The sequence below is a fragment of the Caloenas nicobarica genome, chromosome 15 (assembly GCF_036013445.1).
Source record: "Caloenas nicobarica isolate bCalNic1 chromosome 15, bCalNic1.hap1, whole genome shotgun sequence".
NCBI classification, from domain to species: Eukaryota; Metazoa; Chordata; class Aves; order Columbiformes; family Columbidae; genus Caloenas; species Caloenas nicobarica.
The window spans coordinates 17,144,652-17,166,368 of NC_088259.1; the positions used below are offsets into that span (position 1 = coordinate 17,144,652).

The 21,717-nt window shown below is 41.2% G+C and overlaps 1 protein-coding gene across 4 annotated transcripts in view; it reads left to right on the top strand.

The window, feature by feature from the left end:
- Nucleotides 1-21,717, top strand: part of SULF2 (sulfatase 2) — a 137,462-nt gene that overhangs the window by 52,016 nt on the left and 63,729 nt on the right. Inside the window, exon 1 of one of the 4 annotated variants that reach the window (XM_065645801.1) lies at nucleotides 17,593-17,612. The exons of 1 other annotated variant lie outside the window; for it this stretch is intronic. The gene's annotated coding sequence lies outside the window, so the exon portion shown is untranslated. Of the gene's footprint in view, nucleotides 1-17,592; nucleotides 17,613-17,655; nucleotides 17,845-18,446; nucleotides 18,465-21,717 lie in introns of those variants that run through there. 2 more of the 4 variants (XM_065645800.1, XM_065645802.1) reach the window with 2 other exon arrangements.

The window sequence follows — 21,717 nt, forward strand, 5'->3', positions numbered from 1 at the left end:
CTTTAACATTCTTGACTGAACTATGGTCCAAGAAATAAAGAGCAGCTTTCTTGAGGAGCTTGCAAAAGCTCTGTCAGATGCTGTATTTTACCAGTAAAGAGAAGGAAGACAGTGCAAAGGCTGTGACTGATTTGCTTCCTAATCCTGCTGGGTAGGGTTCCTGGGCACTTCATTTATGTTTGATACAATCAGGTTGCATCATTAAACTCCTAGTTCTGTTTCAATGGGAACTGCACCATATTAGATTTTCTTATGTGCAGTCTGGTTCTTGTTGGCCTTCACGCTATGCCTAATTCTCTCTTTTTCATCTTTTCTGGCTTTTGTTTCCTTTTGGAGCTGTTTTAGGGAAGAAGTGATCTAAACACATTAATTTATTTACTGTCTGTATGGAAAGTTTAGATGTATTGGATCCATCTTAATTACTCCTGTCTTTCTGCCAGTTTGGAATGCAGCTGGGAGAAATATGTTCTGGCAGACACATTCTTGGGTTGACCTTTCTCAGTCAGTGAACTAACACCAGTGATGCTTTTGATATAAGATTATTTAAAAAAAATTAAAACCAAGTTTAGATTTTTTAGTTTCAGAAAAGGAAACGTGCGTATCGTGTTGTGGTGTATCTCGTTGCCCTTTCCTCAAGGGTGTGGAATTTGAAGGTGGACCAGTGTTCTTGCTAGAGACGCTGGGACTATGGCTCATGCTGCAGCTCAGGCCATCAAATCTCTGCCTTCAGCAGTGGAAAAAATTGCCAGCTGAACTTCTCTCAACTATTTTGTCTTTTAACTTTTACTCATTTTAGGGAGTAGCGACTTCTTATATGAGCTTCTACCGCTTTTCTTCTGAAGTGAAGAGTGGCTGGAGAACTCTGGCTCCCTATTCCATTGGTGCGTCACCTCTGTGTCTCACTGCAGCAGCAGGGAAGGTGGGAAAGCATGGAGCTAAGTCAGAGAGCTCTGAGCACGGCCAAAATATGGACTTATGGCTGGACACAGGGAATCCCTCAGGTCTCCCGGGAGCTGCAGCTCCATGTGAAGATTCTCACAGAAAGACGACTTCCCTGAAGCAAAGATAAGTCTTGTGATGTTGGGCCCTGCAAAGACAGACCAATTCTGCCAAGCTAGTGACCTGAAAATTGGACAGTGGATTCTGTCTCCCTATCATGAGGAAAGTTTTTGTGGCTTTTCTTTTCCCAGCAGCTCTTTCAGTGTTCTGCATTAGGCTCTGCCACAAATCTCACTTTTCACAAATGCTCAGGCTGCTTGTGAAACCCAGTATTGGGATCTGACAGAACATCTGACTCGCACTCTGCAGATCCTCACTCTGAGGGTTTAGAGTCTGACCAGGCAAAAGGAATGTGTCTGTCTTTCCTCTCAATGGGCTTGCTCTGTATGAAAGTATTACATAAAGCCTGCTTCAGGCAATCTGTGGCCAAATACAAGGCATATGAACTCTTCATTCCCTGTGCAGCTGAATCATCAGGGGATTAGACATAGAAATAGCAAAACAATTCTCATGTTTTAAAGCGGCCCTGATTCATCAGGGCTCGGGTGAATAGCGTGCCCCCGTCTGCAGCGGGCCAGGGACAATCCCGCACCCTGCCGCGGGGGCTGCACCCCGGCGCTGTGCTTTCCGGACGGGCTGGCCGTGCCCGTGAGGGGCTCCCTAGAATGCACAGCCTTCTCCCTTAAGCACTGTAAAAGGAAAAAGGTTTCTCATTCAAATGCAATTGGAGGATCTCACAAGAGCTAAATGAAAACTTATAGTTTAAAAAAAGCTTTTATAAAAATGTTTTACTTTCCAAGTTTGAGAAACAGGAAAAATTTGGCTTTTCTTTTCCCTGAGGTCACACAGTGATTCTGTACAAACTGTCGTTTCTCACATAGACACTGAATAAGGGTCACCAGTTCACAGAGTTGAGACACAGAGGAAGAGAGCAAGTTAGAGGACTTTAAGCTTCTAACTCTCTGCTCCTGCTCTGTGCTGCTGGTATTTCTGTGATTTTAGTACGAGACCACAGGTTGCGTTTAACCCTCTGACTGCCAGGTGTGGGGAGCTGGAGGGCCAGCGGCACTCGCGAAGGACAGCGCGCTCTTCTCTGCCAGCCGCTCCGTGGCGCGGGAGCGTGTCTGTTGCAGGATGCCATGCACTGGGAGGGAAAGAGACCTTTTTTCACCTTTATCCTGAGGCTGCTTCCACCCCTTTTTATCCAGAGGGGCACAGGGAAGTTCAGGGAAGCTTTGGCTAAACCTGCGGGCAGAGCTCAGCCTTCGCTGTCCAAGGCAGCACCCTGTGTTCTTTTCTCTGCTCACCCTGAGCTGAGGAGCGTTGTGATGAATCCCCCACTTTGCAGGGAGGTCAGTCTTGCTCTCTAGCAGCTGCAGTAAATAGTAGCAGTAACAATTGGGTCCTGTTAGCCTCATCTGTTATGAATAATTGGAGATCTACAACTGTCTTAGAAACACGGGCATCGGTGTCCCTTGGGCAAACACGCGGTTCGTCTCAGGTGTTGTGAGTCGAATTGCTTAATCATAGATAAACTCTATCAAACTTTGTGATTATCATTACCTGTGAAAGTTGAATTTCGTTCTTTCCTCATGCACATAAAGTATATTATGTCTTTTGTCTTCAGCAAAAGTTGCTTGATAGCAATTTTTTCTCTCCTCGAGGCAAGTTCTTTCTGTCCGTGCTGGGAAGTAGTTTCTATATCACGTTGGAACCCTTACTGCTTGTTTGGAAGGACTGGCTTCATGAAATCTCCAAACAATGTGGTAACCATGCCAATCATATCCTGTTCATCTTTTTCCTCTCAAAATGACTCACGGTCTCAAAATTGCTGCAAGCAAGGTATTAAAACCACTCAGCAGTTTGCATACAGGACATCCTGGAAATTTCTTGCGAAGTATGAAACAAATTTCCTTCCTCAAAGTCCCCTACTGACATTCTGGGAAAAAGCATGAGGTATGTGATAATTTCAAAAGCAAGTTAAAATTTGTGCTGGTATTGTTTGTGTGAGAAGTTGCTACTGGATCCATTCTGGCATCATTCTAAACAGTCTGAACTTCTGTTTTATATGAAAGGTATTGCTATACACAGGAGAAGGTTCTAACAGAAAATTTGTTAGATAAGAAATTTCTTGTTCTTTAAACATTGATGAGCTCATCTGGCATAAAGCTTCTGGAACTTCCGATTGACAAAGGTTTGTATTAATGTACTTGTCTGTAGAGCAGAACGAGCATTCGATCAGTTTATGCTGTTCTGTCCTCCTAGACAACAACATTTTATTTACTCAATAACAATTTATCTCATCTTACTAGAAGAGTTTCATTATATAATGAACTGAAATGAAGTTGACTCAAAGAGTACACGGAATGAGACTCTTGTAGTAAAATGAGATGTTTTACTGATCTGCACAGAGTTACTGTTCCCAGCTGGATGCCTTTTGCTGTTGAATGTCAACTGCATCTTCACTCCTGTTTGTCTCTTGGGAGCTGCTTCGGGAGCTCCTCGTGGTCAGTTGACATCTCAAGTGCTGACCTCAGCTGCATTGAAAACCCGTTGGAACAGACGTTGTTTCAGAAATCCTCAATCATGACAGCACCTTTTCACAAACACAGCGTCCATTCATCACACGGTGGACGTTATTTCAACTCCAAAGGCTGGAAGAGGGTGGCCGTACATCTTAATTGTTGCTTATCTGTTAGTGTCGGTGTACAAATGTCAATGTTTTTTACTCAATATGCAACAGTTTGAATCTGGAGCAGCAGACTGTTCCTAGGAATCTTAGTTATTCTCATGGTTATTTGCAAAGTTAGCTTGCCAGGTCCCTTATTTGTTTTTAAAAGGACTGTAGATGTTCTGACTCTTTGAGTGTTATTTAGTGAATTCTCAATTCATGTTAAGCTATTTTTAATCTTCTGAAGCCTTAAATAATTAAGAAAAATCATTTTAACATGCACCTATTGACTTTCTAGCTACTACCAGATAACTTAAAATAAATAAATCATGAAAACAGCCTGACGCTTCACAGACAAAAGTGTGCATTGATGAGGAATGAAGGAGTTGATTCAGTTAGGGGAGCAGCAAATGCTGTTGGAAATGACAGGTATGAGCAAAATGCAAGCCTGGCATATCAGACTCCACTCTAACCAATACCACTGTATTTCAAAGGGTATTTGAAATGGGTTTCTCTGTTTGCAGGTGCATTGCACCTTAAAGCTATTAGGATTTTTTTGTGGTATTTTAGTTTTTAAATGATGAATTTGTACATCAGAGACTGTATTTTAATCAAGGCTTCAGGATGCCAGGTCCCAAATGCATAAAAGATGCACCCTCTCATCTACTTGGATTAAAACCAGTAAGTGTGAGGCGGGAGGACAAACAATATAGGTTGAATTATCTGCTTTGTATGTGGCAGCCTCCTAACAAGGCTTCCACTGTGTTTTCTTTTTTGTTTTAAGGTAACAAGACTCTTGGTTATACATGTAAAAAGAAAACAGGGAAATAGTCAATATATAAAATGAATTTGCTATCAGAGTATGGACAGTCACGTAGGGCTTGATAGTTGCCTCGTAAGACCAGTGTAGGTTCTATGCCTGCTCGCAGCAGCATGGTTTACAGGACTAGAAACAGATTAGTATCTTTTCTCTAAAATATCTGGCATGTATTTGCCATACAAATCCCTAGAGTACCTGATAAATATGCAATATCAGGCTTAGTTCTTTGAAGAAACATTGGCACTTACTCTGTGCATCTTTGGAAAAAAAGCTTTCCTCCTTGAGTTGTTTCAGAAAAGATGATCCCCTCAAATTTTCTGCTGCTTGTGTGTGTTTGTTTGTTTGTTTGGGGGGGGTGGTGGTGTTTGTGTTTTTGGTTGGTGTATGTTGTGTGTGTTGTTTTTTTTTTTAATCTGTTTCTTAAGTACATAAACCTGGCTGGTTTTTGATATGTCCTTGTCTTTTTTTTTTCCTATTTATTTATTTTACAAATCGGCAGTTTTGCTAAAGGGTTCATTTCTTCTGTGCTGTAGTTTTCCAAGCTAGAGTTTTGCAGAATATTGTGCATATAAACTTTGGCTCATGTATTAAGCTTGTCAGGGCATATTTCCTTTGAAAGCTCCAAACAGGTTTGTAGATGCCGTATCTTTCCCTCAGACAGTGCAGTATGTGATGATTTTTGTTCCTGGAAAGGTTCACAGGACAAGTTATGATTCACTTTTTTTTTTTTAATTTCACAAGAGCTGCATAGAATTTCAAGAGCACTTTTTAATTCCCAGTTTTGCATCAGATCAGACTCACGCACCCATATATACTCACATTAAGCTGCTTCTGAAGTAGAAAGTTCATTTGCAACCTATACTTAGGTCTGGCTATCCACCGAAGTAAGGAAACAGCCTTGGGCTCTAAACACACAATGTTGCTCCTTGTGACCCAAATGAACAGCAGTAGTAACTGAAACAGAAAAAAATGCGATGGATGTATGGTGGATATGCTTCCCAGCGTTACAGCAGAAAACTGTATGCCTGGCATCTTATCCTGTTGAGAATAATTAACGAAGGGCCACAGCAGCAAACTGCTTACCAAATACAACCCGCTTGTTTTTCTTACCATTTCAAATCGTAGTACAACCCTGTCTGCTTGGTCACACTGTCCAGTTAGATTTGTCCAAGGAGCTTGCATGGGTAAACCCCATTGTATTTTGCGCATAAGTAGAAAATATATGAACAGCAATAGAACTTCAAAGTTTTCGTTGAGAGAAATGTCAGTAACGTCGTTTGGTCTTTCCGAAGTCACGCTGGAGAGCGCGTTGCTGCGATGAACGCGTGCCGAGCGCCGGGCTGGCTCTCCTTGGAGCGCCTCCGGCAGGTGCCGAGGTGGGCAGGTTCCCGCAGGCGGTCGGCTGCGTGCGCCGGCCTCCTGAGAGCTCGGGATAAAACAGGAATTGCAGCTGTACTGCTTGATTCTGTTCTATGCTAAAAGTACCTTCTATTATGTTTTCTACTTTTCAGGTACTCCTTAGTTTGGACATTAAGTGTTTGGGTCTTTTTTTTTTTCCAAGCAATGGCGCAAGCAGTATCAAAGGCTTGAAATTTGCTTAGTTTTGAAGTATAATGTATATGAGTGAGGAGGAGGTCTTGTAGTCGAGGAATTAGGTGTGTGGTTCATTTAAAAAATGTTTTACATTCATGCATAATTGTAAAGAAAAGTATCTTTGTGAAGGGCAAAGTTACTCAGGATGGCACACAGTTTTTCGTATTAGATGAGTGGCAATCAGCTATTCAGAAACTGGAAGCTAGTGTTTCCTAAAATGCTGTAATTTGAATTAAGGTCTCACTGGAAGAATATGAGCTTACACAATGTGGGCTCTGTGTAGAATACTTCCTTTTTTTTTTTTAAGGTGAAAGTTTATGGATTTAGCATACTTTGTCTTAGTGTTTGCAGTGTATCAAATATACTGGAGAACAATAAAAAGAGAAGAACAGAACTGAAGAATAAGAATTGAGGGGCAAATGTGAAAGTACCTAACTAAATATGGATAAATGCTTGTCAAGGCATTCTGATAAGGCCTTTGCTTTGACAGATAAAAATGAGAGAACATCAGAGGAAGCAGAGTTAAGATGAGCTCTGTGCTGCAAACAGACAGTGCACCAATTTTGGGTGTACTGTAAATTTATGACTTGTCGAGAAATCTGGAGCAAGTGTGTTGGAAAGATGAGATCATTTGTCATGTCCCAGAATGCAGCAAGCCTGGTAGCTGTCAGGTTTGCTGACCTTAGGTGACTCAAATCTTGGAATGGCTTTTTTGAAGTGTTGAATCCATTCTGTTCCTGTTTGATTCTTGTACCATTCAGATCAGCGTAATGTCTTAGCATCCTACAGTACGCTGTCACATAAGTAAGAGTTGTCCTTTGGGTTAATTCTGCTGTTCTTCTGCAGTTTGGGTAGAAAAGTGGATGTGGAATGCAATCCTTGGTTTCAGGAGGTTTGTATTTTTGATTTAAAGATACATTGGATGATATTTTTATTTAAAAAAAAAAAGTTGACGTGCATTTTCGCTCTTAATGAATTTGAGCTTTTAATGTTTTTCACCAGGGAAAGGTTTTGTCATAAAAACAAGAGGAATCTGGAATTCTTGAATCTTGTTCCCTGTTGCTATGCATGTGTATGATTACTTATGTTGGTGTGTGTGTAAAATGAGATGGATAATGTTACACACAAATGTTTTGCACCCTTTGACTTAGCTGCTCAAAGTAGAGGTCAGGAGCTGCTGTTTTCTGGTGAATCGCACTGTGGTGATGAACAGATGAGCATCTTGTTATGCTGCCTCCCACTGAAAAGTGAGGGTGCGAGTGGGCAGTCACGAGAGTGCCGGGCTGGTAAGCGGACGTCTTAGCTAACTGGTAAATGAGCAGAACCGTGTAATTCCCGTGGATGAGTTTGAAAATGTCAAACTTGAAAGTCTTAGGTTAGTCTTCACTGTCTGTTTGTTTATATGCTAAAACTGGTTTGTTGGGGGCCAGAGTTTTAAAATTTTGAGATTCCTAATTTTTGCCTCATTTTTTTCCGTTTGTCCCTGAAACTATTGATAAAGACACTGAATCTTACTTAGAGCAAGCAGTGCTTTTTTAAAAACTTTGCTACAGAAGAACAGGCTAAGTCTCTATTTAGATGCCACTGTGTAAAATCGTTATATTGGCAAGATCATATCAGGTGGGCGGAGAAGATTTTGAGTGTTTCCTGCTGTGCGTGAAGTATATGAAGAAATATTGGCTGCAATGTAGGCAGATGTAAACTAGGATGACAGTTTAATATTACATTCATTTTCTCTTAAGTGCATTCTATGTAGTTTAAAAACATCGAGTGTATATTTGATACTGTCTATTTTCCTAACCTCTTCCTTTCACAGCAAATCTTTAATCCTATTATTTCAGTTAAATGAATTAAGGAAGGTGGTGAGCTAGAGGGAGGAAACTCAGGCTACTAACTACTTCCTCTGCCTGCTTATCTAGACCTAGTTGTCTCTTCTTTCTAGGAATATTTACCTATCTAGGTCTCGTGCACTTCTCTGCCTGGGAACATTCCTTGTTTTTGCAGCCTGGTTTTCTGTTGCAGTTGCCTGCCTTCGGTGTCGGAACACGCTGCGTTCCGCTGCCTGTGGACCAGCGGAGGGCATGGGCCCGGTACCAGGTGGTCAGACTGCATCTCAAAGGGCTTCTGAATTACAGAAAAGTAGATGTGACGAGAAGTGTGAGCTGAACGGCAGTGCGCTTTAGGGTGATGTGCAGTGTCTTGCATCTGCTAGTCGAATTTTCTTAAGGAAGCTTTCAGAGAAGGAGATGAAAACAATTTGACTTTTATCTATTCTGTGAATTACTAGTGGCTATCAACTTTGAAAACTACTTTGTGTTACTATTACGCTTCTCAGATTTGCTGGTTGCTTTCTGTTACTTTTGACTGTATTATAAATGAACTTATGGAGTACAGGGGGAACAAGGTGCTTTTCATGGTCATAAACATATGAAGTGATGATTTAAACTCTCAATAAGCAAACACACGTCTTCCTACTTGAAGATACTTGCTGAGGCACCCACTAGGACTTCATGGAGTTCCCGAGAATTAGTTACTTCATAATCTGCTTGGCCTTTGTAGTAAGTCGTGGTAAGACTCTTCCCCAGCGTATTACTAAATCAGAAAGTGTAAAAAGTATTAATGAAGTTGTAAACATAAAAGATGCTGGAGAGTATTTACAAGCTTTTGAGGATGCAACACAGTTGATTTAAGGAATTATTAAAATTTAATGGTTCCTAAATGCATGTGAGTGTTGTCCAAATTTTTGAAAACCACTTCTTCATTGAGATCAGGATGGTTATGAGACCTGAGCGTTACCTCCATTTGTCATGTAGCTTCATAGGCATGTTTAACATTGAACTGCAGCATTGTCCGAATATTGGTACATCCGAAACCGTGTGAAAATGCAGGCTTCAAGTACAATTAAAACATGTATAATTTGAAGAATTTTCAGTGCTGTATTGAATTTCTGTTGTAGTTCAACCTTTTTAACTTAAATAGCTTTGCAGCAGTTCTTAAGTCACTCAGCATTTATTTTTAGGGCTGTAGGTCGGCAGGAGAACTTCTAATGCTGTGTTATAGCTGAGGTAGCGGTGTTATGCTTCATTGTAGCTACCAACATCAATCTCATATGCTACTCAGCTACTGTTGTGCCCCTGGGAATAGCCATCCTTCCTGTAATCCTTAGACTTTAGGATAATGTGTCACAATGGGGACAAAATATTTCAATGCTTAAATTGCAGAAGGATTCATTGTCATGTAAACACAGATGTAGAACGACCTGTAAGACTATTTTTGAATGCAATACACTTCAGGTTGTAAAAATTAAAGAGGTTGGTTATTCTAATATTACATAATAGTGCTGCTAAACATAAATCACTGTTACACGTAAATCACACATCATCACTGTTACAGTCACAGGGGCAGGTCTACCGAACTTTTCCCTGAATTCATTTGGCAGACCTAACAGTGAGAGGAGATCAGCACATTGCAAACTGAAAGAAGATAAATACCTGCTGTAAACTTTCGGAGAAGGCTTGCTATGAGATTACTGTTGTAAAAGGCCTAAGGAGCTCCTGCTTTGTAACACAGCCTGCTAAACAGAGTTTCAGTCTCTTTGCCTGTGATTAGCTCTGATAAGCAAATGTTAACACTCCCTACCACTAGCTCTGCTTTAAAGTGAGGAGAGTGACATTTGCAGATTGCCTTTGTAACCATTAAGATGAGGTCGGTGGACTACTGGATTATCTGGTAGTACAAACCTGATTTAGATCTGTCTTTTTGCCAGATTGAGCCAAGCTCATGATTTATTCTGGTGAACAATGGGAGGAGAAGTGATGCCTGATCTAGCACGAAGTCTGTTGGGATGAAGTTACCCCAACGACATTTTTTAACGTGTCTGAACTAGTAGAATGGCTTCAAGTCAGCCTTTCTGTTATTGGATTGATCCATTCAGGCCATCCTGAAGTTCCGTAGATTTTTTTTTTTTTTTTGTAAATCATGGTTCCAAGGTGTTTTCTATCACTCAGCTTGTGATTGGTACCTCTAGATTTGTCAGCCACGTGCGCACAACTGGGAATGTGTGTGAAAAATTAAATTTTGCAGAGATTGAGGGGAGAAGGAATGAAAAGATGTGCTACTTGAAGAAAAAGCGTCTAGCCTTAAGAAATAAGTGTTTTCAAAAGTCAAAGCAAGGCCTTGAGGTTTTTCTGATGTTCAAATTTGATCACAGGGTAAAAACTGATGAGCAGTGCTTTCTAAGTTCGGCTGCTGTCTCTCAGTGATTTGAAGAGTGTGCACGACACGTGTCAGCATCCTCAAGGCACTTTGTTAAGGACAAACTAGCAAACTATGCAAACGTTGTGAGTTGTCACCATAGCCTATTATCAACTCTGCAACAGACAAATCTCCTTTATACTTAAGGGACTAAAATGTTTATTAAAACTTAAGATCTCCTACAGCAGAAACATCAAGTAAGAGCTGATGAAAGGGACTCAGTTGGAATGTGATGTTTTCCTCTGGATCTTGAGCACTCGTCTGTGCTCAATAAATGTGTTATTTTTTAAGACAAGGCTTTGTCCCAGTTGTTTGCGAAAACTCTTTCACAGTCTTTGTAGGGCATGAACAATATATTGAAATATCTCAAAAAGGAGATGAAATATTACTTCTAATTTATTCAGTTTTAATATGGTTCAAATAAAGATGATTTCTAAGAGAAGTTACTGTCCGTTTATAAAAATAACCTGTTTTCCACTGTTAGCATTTGAAGTGTTATCAGCTTCCTTCTGGCAGGTGACAGACTGCTTGAAGTTTCAAAAATCTACTATTTCATGCAGCATTTAAAAGCAAACATTCTAAACAGGTGCTACCTGATACAACTCACTTTGATTTTGACTTGATGAACCTGAGACTGGGATATTATATGCATATATTTCTCCTTTTTCTGTATATTGGATATTGGAACCACGATGTTTTACAAGAATTTTATGCCCACGAAATTTTAAAAAATATTTTTCCCTAGGCATTTCAGAGGTTTTAATCATAAAACTGGGAGTCTTGAATAGATTCTTATTTAGCAAGTGTGTCATGGTGCTCTTAGTGAAATATTTTTCTGTTCATTTAAAATACTTTCTTCTTGGTGAAATATCCTAGGATATTTGAGTTACTTGGTGTTAGACCGATGCACGTCAAAACAAAAATTGGTCTGTGATCTTGTGTGTATTTAGAAGTATACAAGCCAAAAATCTGCTGGTGAGTAGGAAATCTGGCTTGGAATTGCATACTTCTACAGCCAGAACTCTTTGGATAAAATATTCCACTTTACTTCACAAAAGATTTTTGCCTTTTTAAAAATCCATTCAGCTGGAAATTATTAAGCCTGAAGTTTGTCTTGACCTATTTCTTTGCTAGTAAACAAAATTCAACCCATTATGATACTGAGCTATAAATATTGATTGGCACTTTACCATCATTTGCACTTGAAAGACAGTACTTTTTTGTTTTGTTTTACCACTTTTATTACTCAAAATCTGTGTGATGACTTGATAGGTACCTCCAGGAGCTTTTTTGCTGATACTACTTTTTTTTTTTTTTTTTCAGAAAAACCTATGAGCCAAATCTGCAAAAATAGATTTTAAGTTTAAAATCTCATTTTAACAAACTGCTCTGTATCTAGAGTTTACACAGCAACTCTTTAGTGTATGGTAAGAACTTTTTCCAACTAAGAGCATCCCATCTTGTCTTGAAAAATAGTCTCTCAATTCCTGAATATACTGGGATATTCTCATGTCAGACACTCCTATTTGCAGGGGAGGTAGTTGGTTTCTGTTATACTTTGGGACTAGCATGTTTCTCGAGAATTATTACCGTCATCAACCATGAGAGTGGTGAGGCATACGAATAACGTAAAGCTAAGTACAAATAAAAAGGTTGCATTGCCAAACGTCAAGAGTGTTCAGCTACAGTTTCAGGACCTAAGGAAAGCTCCATAAATTTCCCAAACAGTTTCCTTGGGGTGCCAACCACTGCTGAAAAATCAATTCATTCCACTTTAGGTATGTAAATGAGACTTACTGTGTGTAAGATATGTGACCTGTAATTTGTTGCTCACTGGTAATGCAGAATATATGGACAGAAAATATAGACTGTGCTTCTACTATAGTTAGTAATAAAATTCTCTCTGAATTTGGGATCAGACATCGTTTTCAAGGAATGAATGAAATCAGAGAAAAAATACGTATTCTAAGCAGCTGTGATATTTTAAAATAATAAAAATTAAAAAATTATGTTTAGATGGACCGATCAGGCTCAGTTTGTTCCTTGCTAAATATAACTGTAGCCAGCAATGTTCCTACAATGGTGATGAGTTAGGGTTGGTTTTATTAAGTGGTAAATAGAGAGGATGCTGCTCGTGAATCTAGGGAAAATGACATAGACCCAAGTATTTTTCTCAAATGAAAAGAGAAATCATGATTACAAATAATAACTCAAAGCGACAGTATTGAATAGCAAAGGGGCTCAGCTGGATCTTGTAATAGGCTGTACACATGAAGAAAACACAGATATCAGTCCTCTGAAATAGGCATTTATGTGACAGAAATAAAATGAAAGGTTGAAACCAAGATAATTAGGTAGAAGACCAGGGTGCTAGCCAGATTACACAACTGGAATCTTATATCTAATTGCACATGACTCTGAACACAGACAGTAGCTGAAGACTTATTTTTAGTGCTGTAGGCAACTCTGTAATCAGCCTGAAATTTTCAAAAGGTGATCAGAAATCAGATCTATTTATACAAATGTATGAAAAAAAAGAACCAAACACAAAAGATGAGAAGAACCACCACCAGGGTTGCAGAGCACATTTTGGGCATCACTGAGTCAGTGGCTCTTCACAGAACAGTGTTGTAGTCATGATCTAGGTTTCCTTACGTGCAGCAATCTTCATGGTCACTGCCTTATAGGAGATTGTAAACTCGGAAGGTGGGGAATGATGCTAAAGATCGCATGTAGATTCAACTCTATTTTTAACTTTCTGGAAATGAACGTAAAGCATTCTTTAGCAAGGGCAGGACATGTTTCTGTTTAAGTGTTTTTCTCATTGTCTTGAGTAAAGTAGAAAGCATTTGGATGGCTTTAGTGTGCTTTAGAAATTATATACATAATCTCTGCCCTTTGGACCTGGGGAAAAAAAATGAAATTGTTGATTTGTAATTAAAACCCAACTTTTTCAAAATATAATATTTATATTTTAAGAACACATAATGTATGCATTAAAGCTTTCAGATAGCTGTGCACTACCTGTACTGAGAGTAATGGAGCTGCCATAAGACTGTGAAAACTGCCTATCTACTTGCTGATGTATCTCCATAGTCCTCAGAGCAAATAACCTGCATAACCAAATGACCTTACAGAAAGTGAGTCAAGAAAACCCCAAGGCCCTTGCAGATGATCAATAAGAGTGAGATGCCAATGACTTGCAGGTGAACATTTCTCATAAAGTAACCACTCTGATGAATCAGTCCTGACCCTTGAGGAACATCTACAAAGCACCTTCAAAAGATAAGCCTCAATATTAAAATTCATGACTTTGTTAAAAGGTAAAAATGATAGACTTGTTAGAGATACTGGGTGCATAGGTATTATAATTTTCTTAACCTCTCTTCTGATTTCTTCTGTATCTCCATCTCAATAATAAGTCTGTGTGTTTTCAGATCTGTTACTACTTTGTTTTAACAGATAAAACTGTATCTCCTCTTTCTTCGCAAGCAAGACCACTTCCTATATCCAAGTCACAGGCTACTTTCTTTCAGATGGTTTGATTAATACTTGAGTTACAATCAGAGCAATTGAATTTTGAAGATTGCTGCTTCTGCAGAGCATATTGTGCTATTTATGCTTTCCTAATAGGATTCTGATTCATTGTTTGAAGCAGTATTTACACATTTTATGCAACTGAAATGCATTTGTTTTAAGAACTAAAAAATTAAACTCTATACTGCCATAAGGGCACTGACCAGTGTTATTAGTATAACTCTGGACCAATTGCTGTAATAAATTACACTGAGGAAAACAAGCGAGATCAGGCTCATGTTCTGTTCTTGGATTTATTTCTAGGCCTTGAAAGATGTTCCAGAGCATGTGCGTATACACTTAAAAATACGAAAGCAGAGAGGAGAAATCAAACTGACTAATGGGTTAAGAGGTTTATGTATGATGAGTTACTGTAAAGATTAGCAAGTCTGAGGAAGAGTTGGAAGGCATGGACTGAAGTATCTGTAAGTGTGAAAGCCAGCCCTTCTTTTCAATGCTGTGTAACGTGAGAAGAGAGCACTACTGGAGCTCCGAAAGCACAATAGAGTTTGCAACAGTGAAAAAAGACATGCCTCGTGCAGCATGTTGCCTGTCTTCTATTTTTGGGGTAGTTTTGTAATGACTTTGCACTCTCTCTGGCTGTCTTATTTCCTGGAAGTTGCTTCTCTGTATTGTTGACACGCTGCGCCACCTCTTGTGCTCCATTATGGGGGACACGTCCCCACAGGCGCTTGTAAACTCAAGGTGTGAGCCCTGGAGTTTCAGCTCTTGTCTCAGAACCGATGAGAGGATAAAGGTGTGGATTCGCGTCTGCCAACGGGACCAGAGTGGCTCCCCGTTACCTGCAAATCCATACTTTGGTTAACAGTCCAACGTACATTGTTCAATATATTTTTCTGTACACAGTACTTGGAAGTCAGGTGGACAGGGAAAATGCAGATTAATTTTTTGAGGGTTTATGTGCCTAACGATGCAGATAGATGTGTGATGACATTTAAAGAAATGCCTGCATGTCTGTTTTCTACTAATTCAATAGGTATATCCTGGGATTTGTTTAGACAAATTATTTAGATAATAGGCAGCATTTGTTATTTGAGGTACAGTAAAATAACTCCGAGCTGTTAAATGGCATACTGTGAGAAATATGTGAAATGTACTTGGTGATACATAGTGAGAAAGCTCTGGCGTGGGCGTGGAAGGGAGTGATCTTACGTCTCCATTTTCTTTTGAACTCCTGGTCAGTTGAGATGATCCATATATACCAATTATATCCTTTTCCAGATAGTGAATGAAAAGAGTTCCTCCCCCATTGCACCAGCAGGCTTTCAGACCTTCTTGTTTTACTGGTAATTCCACATGATTTTGTGGCCCTAGACTTCAAATAAACCACAGTGTTTTAAATATGTCTATACCCCTTGAAATTTTGGCAATAGGAAAACTAACTGAAATCACTGAACTGCTTTAACTTTGGGAACTATTCACCAACTGTGCATAATAGTTGTTACCCATCCTGTTTTGTAACAGTGCCAGAACAAGTTCTTTTGAAATGCATGAAATGGAAACCCCATTCTCTTCAAGAGGAAGCACCTTTCACTTTGCAGGGTTGTCTCAGACCAGGGGGTGTATTATCCTCTTAATGCACTTGCATAACTGCCATTAACATTAATGGAAATTACATGCACTCACAGTGAGGTGAATATAGCCTTTTGTTGGAATAAGCGATCTATTGCGACAGATTTTCCAGTGATGTTACATCAAATTTAGATTGCTGCACTAATGTCACTAATATTACTTTTAGTATCTTTGTTGCTTGTAGTTTATATTAATGAAAACTCGCCATGTAGCTTTATATTAGGTCATGTGTTTCTTATAATGGAAAATCCTATTTAGTGCTCTAGAAAAATTACGTTTTAAACAGGGAGCTTGTCCATTTCCTTCTCCAATGTAAAATGTCGCTCACTCTCTAGCAAACTTGGTATTTTCTTCTGGCTCGGTGGTGACTGTTTGCAGTCCCTTCAGAGAGAGTTTCTAGAGGTTGTGTATTGCAAACCGTGGGGCTGTGCTTGGGACAGAGGAACACTGTTCCTGGTTCTGTTCCTGGCCTCGTTGCCGAAAGTCTGCTGGTGACTCAGCTGCCTTATCTGACACTAATTCATGTCTAAAATGTGCGGAATCAGAAGACTGTAGCTCACAGGTGTGTTGTAAAAATTAATTATCTGTAAATTGTTTTATTGTGAGATGAAAGTCACTAGCAAAAGGTCAAATGTTATCTCAGAAAGCAATATAACTATTTTATCAAAATGTTAGCAAGACGTAGCTGCTGTTTTACACATAGCTTTTGTATGAGTGTAACTCCCTGTTAGGGAGCGGTTTATTTATCCCAATACAGTTATACTGTTGCAGCCCCTAGTGTGGACGCAGTTGTACTGACATAAAATGCTTCACTTGTATTGTTTATTCCAGTCCATACAGAGGCACACTTGGTACCTTAGTAGCGATATACCTGTATTTGGAGGAATTGTGCCATTTTGGGTTTTTTAGGGTCAAATCTATATGTAGCCAACAATGCAAAAAAAATTCAAGGTGATTAGCCTTCTCCAGCAAAGTCCAAATTAGGTCATTGGAGGCAATGCTTGTTTTAAAGCGAAAGCCCAAATAAATCATAGATGGAACAGAAGGATTTGTATAGATATAGATATCTGTCTTGCACTGCTTTTCAAAATATTTACTTCTAGAACTCTATAGCTCTTCCTGTGAGTCTCTTCTGCTCTGGCTTTTTTACTTTAAACTACAGGCCATCATTTTCCTGTGGCATTTTGAGGAACCATCATATTTCCTTGCTAGTTCTGCAGCTGCAGAAGTGTGTATTCTGACTTGGGTAGGGAAATAAGAGCATCTTCTTCTAATCTCTTTCTTACTCCTTCTCTTGCATTTATTGTTGTTCTTGCACAGGAAAATTATATCCTGTCCATTTTCAACCACAAACCATTTTCACTGTAGCATCATCAGCATGATAAAAATAGTGGCATAAAGTTATTTTTATTCTCAGATTTGTTTTCTAATGCATATTTTAAAGATACAGACTCAAAATAAAAACTTTTTTTTTAAATTAATGTATCAGTATCTTTCAAAGATATGTATTTAAGAGGTCCTTAAAGAATCCACTGAAGGTATTGCATATTTGGATATCTATCCAAACACTAAGTTCCAGAAGTAGAATGTGACTTGCTCCAAGTAGTGTAGACAGCACCTGCTGTCAACACAGTCCCTACCTCGAAGAGCTTCATTAAGCGTTTCTTAATTACCAATGACTGTGGGGTTCTGTAATTTCAGCTGCACAAGTGGAAGGGGGTCTTGTGTTACCAATGCCCTCTCCCTGCACAGGTGGCTGCGTGCAGGGCGCCGGGCGGACCCCGGCCCCTTTGGGACCTCCAAGGTCCGCAGCATAAACTGCGAAGGGCGATGAATTCGCTTTCCCCACCCCTCCCTGGGCTCTTCCCTTTGCTTCTGACGGCTTTGCGAAGCCAGCGGCAGCCCAGCGCCGGCCCTTCCCCTGGCCGGGGCTGGCTCTGCGGGCTCCCCGTGCGCGCTGCGGCGCGGAGCCGCGGCCCCTCCGCGGCGGGCGGGCAGAGCCGCGGGGCTGCCGCTGGACTTCGACCCAGCCGGGGGCTGGTGGAACAGGTTTGCTCTCTGCGCGCCGCCGGGCATTGCGTCAATCCTGGGAGGAGGATCCTCGAGGTAAATGAACTTTTTAAACGGCAAAAGGCGAAGAAGGGAGAGGAGGAAGAAGAGGGGGGGCAGCGCCCGCCCGAGCGCTTCCTCTCGGCGCTTGTTCGGGAAGCGGGCTCCGGCCGCTGCCCGGCGCCACGGCCGCAGGATGCGGTTCTCCGCCCCGCCGGGCTCCGGGCTCCGCGGGCGGGCGGCGGGAGCAGCGGCTGTGGCGCGGCGCGGCTGAGCGCCGGCTCCGCGGGTGAGTGCGCGGCGCTGCCCGCGCAGCGAGCGCTGGAGGGGGCGGCCGGAGCCCTCGCCGCCGCCCGGGAGCGGCGGTGCCCTGGCGTCCGGGGCTCCCGGAGGCCGAGCCAGGGGCTCTGGTGCAGCGGGCAGCGAGCGGGTCTGGCCGCGCTCCTGCGGCAAAGGTGGCGGGCGGGGCTGGAAGTTGAGTGAGGCGTTACGGGGAGGGGGGCTTGAGGCTGGGAGGGTGAGAGCCGCCGGGTGCCGGGGCGGCAGAGGCCGGCGGAGAGGAGGTGCGGTGCGGTGCTGCCGTCGGGGTGGCCGCGGCCCCTGGCCAGCCCGGCCTGGTGCGGTGGGGGCTCCCCCGGAGCGCCACGGCCCTTCGGCCCCCCCGGCCCTGGCGCTGCTGCCTGCCCCGGCACGGCGGGCGCTCCGTGCCAGCCCGGTAGCCGTTACCCCTGGGGGGACACGCACCGTGTCGCGCCCCCCTTGGCGGCGAGGAGCGGGTGCGGGAGTTCCGCCCTCCGCGGGTGGTGAGCGGCAGCGGCGCCGGGCTGTGCCGTGCGGAAAGGGGTTTCCACACACAGCTGATGCCCTGGCACTTGGCTTCTCGTTCAGCAAATTACCGTGTGCATCCGGGTAATATGTGGATCTGAATGCCTAGATGTGTTTACATATATATATATATATATGCACGGCGTGAATATTTTTTTTGGTATGCGGCTACAGAAAATTCTGTTCACTTGATAGAATGTATTTGTGTAATGGTGAACTGCTCTTGCCTACTTTTTCTATTTCAAAGCACTTGCATTCGTTCTCTTCTGGTGTTTTCAGAAGTGAAAGTGTCTGGGTATTACTCTACTTAATACAAATTAATATAATCGTCTTAAAGTCAAAGACCATGTATCTTTATTATTTATAAATACGTGAAGATAAGTATAACCAGGAAATAATTCTCTTTCAAGTTGTTATTGGGTTATCATTGCGTGTGGTGCAGAGAACCATGTTTATTATTGTGGATTTGAGGGATCCAAATAGCAATTTAACCTGTCAGAGGAGTAACTAATTTTGTTTGTATTACTGGGTAGCTCTAATAATAGCATGCAAGCAGCGAATAGAAAGAATAGCGTGGATTCATGGAGAGTACATTATGCTGTTTAAAACACTTTAAAAATATTAAGTTATAGGCAAAATGGTTATTTATAATTCAATTTTATTTAAAATAAAGTTTCAGAATAGGAAGAGATTCTGTAATGAGAGTAAGCTTCCCTGTGATAAATATTTAGATTCGGTATAGAGTTCACCAGCATAAGGAAAGCGTGTTGGAAGAACGTGTCTGAATAGTAATTCAGTGCTCTGATAAGTCTGGAAGCTCTGTTCCCGACTGCTTCTGAAGAAATTGTAGATAATTGCACCCCCCCACCCACCAACATCAACAAAACACAGAAACCAACCAAACAAAACCAACAACCAACCCCAAAACAACTTTAGCCATATTTTGTGTAGGTAAATCAGCACCACAGTCATCTTCAAGAGTCACATTTAGCACTGTGGGTTTGGTTCTGTACTTTCTTTTAAATTTTTGACTGCCTGGAGAGAAAAAATCAGAAAGTGTAGAACTATAAGGAAACACAGCATGTTGCTAGATTACAGCAGTAATGTTGATACCAGCCTTCCCCGAAAACCTTGTTTGATTGTAAACAAGATTTTTCCCAGTCCACATATAAAAACGTGTTTATCTCTTAGAAACAAAAGATAATGGTTTCAAATGATGGTTGATAGCTTCACCGAAAAAGGAGTTATTATAACCAAACCTGGATGTATAGGAGTGACCCAAGAGTTAAAAGAACAGCAGCACTGCTGAATCCATTTAACTGGCAAAGTGGTTTTAATTGGGTTGGTTGCTAGGGAATGGATCCAGCACCGTGTGTCTCAATGAATTTAAACACTGGGCAAGTGGCACACCTAAGTCTGCGTGAATAATGCACCTGGTGTTGTCTCCAGTCGTATTTAGAGCAGGTGTGCATTGCTGCTTGCTGACCAGTTCACCCTTCTTGTGCAGTTCCCTGGCACGCGGTATGTGCTCTTGGCTTGTGCTGTGGTGGCTGCTGGGCAAGTTGAACTTGCTGTACTGATTTTGTATGTTGTGTTTTGTAGTATGCTTATTTTTGAAAAAATAAAACGGCTTATGTAAACATAACTAGAAACAGCTTTCTAGAAATAAGCTCAAATCAGGATTAACTTCCGTATTTGATAAAGAATTAACTTGTTACGTGTTTGTACCTTTTCCATTATAGGAAGAGTCAGATACTACTCCTGATTATATTGGAATAACTTAAACATTTGCGTTCAGTGAATTTGCACTGGGGTTATGCGTGGGACAGCTGTGCTAGGACTTGGATTAGCAAGGCTGGGAGCGCAGTGTGTACAAGCCACTGTCAGTTACTGGTTTTGCACACAGTGACTGTACATCTGTGCCAAGCAATACTGATCGATAGCATGTTAAAAGTACCATCTGGGGGTAGAACTGACGCTGGTCAGCCCTGTGCGTCCTGCTTGTGCTACAGCAGAACTGACATTAATTACTTAGGGCAGTATTAAAAAGAAGTCTTTCCTTGGTGTAAATGCTACTTAGGAACAGAACTTGGCTCCATTCTGTTATAAATAGAATAAATGTACCAAAGTCTGGCTTTCTGTCTTCAACGTTTATAACGCGACAGTGTAATGTTGTGTTGCCACACAGGAGAATTAAATTTGGCTCTATTCTCATTCCCCATACTAGCAGGAGTTAAGAACAAAAAGAAGCAGCTGTATCTAATTCAGGCTATGAAGGCAGTCAGAGACTTGTTAAACTCGACCGTAAACCCTAGAAAATAAGGGGACCAGACTTTCTGTAAAGCAGCCTGCTCGGAGGTTTCGTAGACTTAACAAAGCTCAGCTAGGTGCCCCAGCTGAAGAACATTTCATAAATTTCTGATAGTACTTTTCTAAATATAAAACAGGAGTGACCAGCCTCATCAAGTTCATATGTGTAATCTGGGAGAAAATCAGAGGCATACCTTATTCTCATGAGAGCCACCACAGATTAAGCGTCTTTAATGTCGGAGGATGGCCTGCAGAGGCACATAAAGCAGTGGACCATCTGTACCACTCAGATCAAAATGCATCGTTGGAGAGGCTGCTATATTAAAAGTGAAGGCAGATTGGGGCACTGCTGCGGAACTCTTCTGGCTTTATCTATGAGCTGCAGACTAAACTTGTTGACAGAAATGGGGGGAGAACTGTTAATAGACACTATGTCAGGAAGTTCACTGAAGACTAAGGGTTAAAAAAAATCAATCTATATTTGACCACTGGCAATCCATGCGAGAGACTGTTGCTATTCTGAGAACTATGTAAAGCTGGCTTTTAGATTTTACTGTATATATGCTGTTAGTTGTGGCATGTCTGTCTTTTATGAATACATACTTCAAGAAATAGGTTATTTTCTAAAATCGCTTTAATTTTCTTCCCTACTTATTGGTATGAGTTTTGTACATAATTACATACTTTGAGTTGGTTCCCAGCAGTACTTACCCTGATAATAATAGGAACATAACACACCATAATAGTTGAAAAATCTTCATTGAGGAGGGGGTTGAGAAAGAGATAACAGGTTTGGGAGAAGATGCCTGTTGTTCTTGACATGAAATTCTCTCTTCCACCCACGGTGTCCTCGCAGAGATAAGAAATTCTTTTAACCATAAGCGTGGATAAAATAACTGTGGAATAACAGTTTATATATGTTCCCAAACGCGTTAAGTATTTTATAGATAGATAGGCAGCTCTCAGAGTTGGGGACAGCTTCTATTTTTAGATACAGTGGAGTGAGTGTGGGCAATCAACTGAGGGG